We start from the raw sequence: 4,687 nt of genomic DNA, 5'->3' as shown, positions 1-4,687 counted from the left end.
TAACGAGAACGTTCAGAAAAATAGTCGGGAATTTCCTATTAACACATTTCATTCCTTACCGTTTATTAACTATTTATTACGTTCGCACCGTTGTGGACGGCCATTTTAACGCCTTTAATTGAAATTCGAGATATAACAGCACCACTAAAATTTAGTAATGCGAATGTAGAATGCTGGTTTAAAATAGTAAAACGTCAACTGCTTCACGGTAATACTAATTTTAAAATAGGTAGATGTGTTTCCAATTTGGAAGAACAAATTTTCTTCGATTTAAAAGCCGTGGAATTAAATATTTCGAAAGTGCTGTGGTGAGCGCCCCAAATTAGGACGATTACAGGTACGATGGAGGAAAAAGAAGAAGTTACCGCGCTCGCGTTTAAATAAAAAATTGTACGAAACGATTTAAAATCTATGTACCCGGTATCGGAATGTAGGGTGAACACGGTTCCCACCGCCGACGCCACACGTGTTGGGGGAGGTGTGGGTCGAGCACCATAAATTTGCCAGCCACTTATTAACCGTGTTAAAGATTCCCGAGAACTGAGCCCTTGAAAGCGTTTGCTACAGTGGCCCTTTTTAGTTGTGATAAATCGAGAAACAGCCCGCGTCTATTCAAACAAAGAAATTTAAATCGTTTTTGCCTGCGTCCCAGGAAATAAAGACAATCCGAGTAAAATTTGGTTACAGGAACGTTAGATGACGTAACCACAATTAGCTGACATCAAAATTAGGATCATTTAAAAGGGAAATTAAATTAATAAAACTAAATGTTTGGAACACGTAGTACTGGCAGCGCCGGAGGCCGCACAATCAAAATTAACCCGCGAAAATTCGTCCGGTACCGTTGGAAAAGTAACGTGATCAAAGTGCACTAATTAATTGGCCAACTTTAAAGAAGGAAAAGTCACACGCTTTGGCAAGCATAATCTAGGAGATAATGAGATAACCAGATAAGTGGTTAAAAGGCCGCGCGGACAGAGCGAAACCACATGTGTTCGGGAGGTATCTGATTTCGGGGGCTACGTGACCAAAACCGTAATTTGCAAAATTCGCGAATTAAGATCATAATCAACCATTCATCGGGACAACGCGATTCCAACAAATCTCGCGAAGAGTTTCTCTACATTTTGATACCACCCTCGATATAGTTACTAACCCTTTTAGCAGTGGAAGTCAACCATAATTCAGCATAAATTGATTTAATTAGGAGATTTTAATTTTGTGTTAATTCTTTACAAGATTATTAGTTAGGGCCTTTGTTGCAAATGATTGTTTAGAATGATTAGTGACGTTTAGATTTAAATCAAACAGGTAATAACTGTTCTATTCAAAATCTGGTTAAGCCTTTAGAAACCATTGTCCGAACTACCTTAGTCGACACCGCTAAATTTTACTAACATAGAACTAGAGCATGCCAATTTCAGGAAAATAAATCTGATAAGGGAAATTTAGAAAAAGAGATTTCCGATTTCACAAATCATCCCGAGAGTGCCATCTAGGTCGAAACACTTATCTCAATTTCTTAATCAGAGTTAATTAGGTTTACGCATAATTGTAATAAACGAAACAGGGCCGAAGACCACGTTTGTTGTTGATTTGGTCAGGTATAAAATAATTAAATAATTTTCAACAAATTAACAAAAACATTTATCAGCAAACGGGTCAACTTCATCGGAGAACTTTCATTCTTTTTTTATATCGGTGATGCCTAGTTGAATACAACATAAAGGTGCCTTGCGACGGCTTCAATTACCGATATGAACGTAATAAGTAAATAATTGGTTTTCAATTTGCATATGAGCTAAGAGAGTGGGGGATAAACGCGAACCGAAACCACCCTCAAGCGTCCAATAGGGAACCAGAAGTCAAAATTAAAATGCGCGAGCAAATCCGGCTGAGCCGTTTCTTAAAAAACCGAAAATTAGGGAAGAAGAGTCAGTCATTAGACGATCTTTGATTCCTGCAGTCGTACTTTCGGGTGACGATCTGTTTTATCGAAGTAATTCCGTGCTAGGGAATTTTCTTGTGCCGTGCACTTAAATTTAAATTGTTTCATTTAGATTTCTGTGTGTTTGTGCTGTATTAATCGTTTCTAGTTTTTTTTGTAATTTTTTCTTTGTGCGTAACAAACTTTAAACGCGTTAACCTTACCGAGTGGTAAAGAGTGCAGTGGGTGTCCCCATCCCTTAGTCGGAGTTACCGGGTGCCCAGCGCCAAGGTAAGATTTGATTACAAATTGCGCGGGGTTGAGGTGTGGGTTCGCGGTTAGAAAATAACTAAACTACTACATCGGTCGAGAGAAGTCGGGGAACCACGCTAAAATTCGAATATATACAGGATCGTGGATTTGACGAAATCCCCAACGTAATTAACGATTTAACGAATTTTACACTAAACAAAAAAATATCGAAAAACCGAAAATTTGAAAAACCATAAAACCATCAGCAAAAGAATTTCGTTATCGTTCTTGAACGGGTTTAGCTAACGCAAACGTTGTTTGGAATAGGGGATACGGGGGGGGACCTGAAAGTGCAGTTCTGAGATGAAAAAAATTTATTTATATGGGGGCCCGTGTCGTGAATCGTACGGGTCCTCGCTCTTACGAGAGCCACCTTTACTTTAACATCGTGGGAGGAAACAAGAACATTCAAGCAAAGAAATGGAACCCTCAGTTAACTGTAATCCACTGGTCATTTATTCGCAAATTCAGTTTGCATATTCCGAGCTTCGTTTGTCGTACATTCGGTGTATTTTGCTACGAGTCGAATTCTGGACTTTGCTCGCGTGGGGCGTTCTTGCCAATCTTAGACCGGACTTGGACCGTCTAGCTAGAGCGTAATCTAAAAACCCGCGATGTAAACCAACCGTTAACTAAACACTTATTGCCTAAAAACCCGCGGCGTCCATGTCTAAGTACGGTGTAAGTTCGAAGTATCAAAATTTGTCTGGAAATCGAAGCGCATCAAGAGACCTGAAGTTAGGGGTAGTTGAAAAAGGTATTATTTTTGAGAAATCTCTTCAAGGTGCCTAGAACTCGGTTTAGTTAGCGGAAATCTCTTCTAGATTTCCGAAGAGGAAGTCCGCAAATGAATTTACTTGCGCCACCCCGTGTCGTAAAGGAATTAACGTAGACGCGTTGCTTGAGTTAGGCGACATAACCCCCTCTGCTCTAGCCCATATTATGATCATTTGTATTGTTTATGGTGCATGTTATTGTCTTCCGGATTTAGAGTTTCGGACTTAAGATTTGGCCCCTGTAAATTTAATTAATGTGTGTCAATAAACTCCTTTATATGTATTACTGCTTTTAAATGGGTGAACCCCCCTCCTTTGGTGTGTGGTGCTACTTTGCGGGAACACTGAGGATCCTGAATTTCGACCCCGAGCATCTTTCGGAGTCGGGAATAAAAAGAAAAGGGGTAATTAGCTACCCCTAATCAAAATACACAACGTAGGGTAAGTGAAGGTTTGATTTACCTTCGGTGACGATCACGCGAGCGCATCCGCCAACACGGCGGGGGACTAAAACGTACCCCTTTAGGGAACAACAACGGGAAAAAGGGGTTGTCTCACTACAGTACAGTAAAAAAAACGGAAATTTGTTGAAATTGCTAAAATACGGGAAGAAATCGATAATCCTTTGGACGAAGAAAAATGGGCAAAAAGAAAACCGCGAAAAATCAAACGCATTTTGAAAGTCCTCATTTAAGGCGGCTATATAATATTCAAAATTTCGAACGTAATACACGGGACATTGATGCGGATACGACAGTTGCGGATGCGGCGGCGGCGGATGCGGATGCAGCGATTGCGGATATGGCGGTTGCGGATACGGCAGAAACTTCAAGTCATGACAACTATTTTGAAATTAGTGACAAAACCTCTTCTTTATCAAGCGCGGGCAAACCTGGCCAATTTTGCATTGATGACGTTTTATTTTTTACTCTGGCCAGTGGATTGTTTTTGAATAGTGAATATTACTTATTAACTTCTTCGGTTTCATACGTTGTCGGTTCGTTTCCTTTAAAAAATAATAATACTATTCCGGTACCCAGTAATGATTACGGGACTCTCCTATCAATTCATAACGCGTGTTTTAGGAATAGGTCAAAACCTACAGATAGATGGATTTCTGATTACGTGATAGATTCGTTGGCGCAAACGTTTTTGGCATCAAGAGGTGACATTTTATATTTGGATACGATAACGGTTGCGCTCATTTCCAGCAAGGGATGAGGACGGTCGGCGGAAAGGAAATTAATGCTATCATGGCAAAATTTAAACTTTGTTTTTTCATTTAATGTCCGGAACGCCCATTGGGTTCTTTTCGTGCTGGAACATGTGTATTTGCAAAAATAAATAAAAAAAATATAAAGAACATCCTAATCCTATCTATCTAATTAAAAATTAAACAAAAATTATGAAATTTATATAAAGTTATAAAAAAACTACAAATTAATCATTCCACATCAGAATCATCACTGTCATCATTAGTGTTTATGATGAGTTCTGGAAAGTCATTTCGACCTAGGAAATTGTTTTCCACGTGAACTGTGTGGTCAATACAATTGGACCAAAGAACACCGTCAATTTTTTGAGCCTCTTCGCGGATCAAATTAACGACAGAATTAGTCAAATTTGGCGTTAAATTACCCTTCCTAACTCGGTGTTGGCTCCACACCAACTC

This window comes from Gnatocerus cornutus, chromosome 8, assembly GCF_029298725.1.
Source record: "Gnatocerus cornutus isolate USDA-ARS CGAHR chromosome 8, icGnaCorn1.1, whole genome shotgun sequence".
Classification (NCBI taxonomy): Eukaryota; Metazoa; Arthropoda; class Insecta; order Coleoptera; family Tenebrionidae; genus Gnatocerus; species Gnatocerus cornutus.
Note: the sequence above shows the minus strand (reverse complement) of the source record.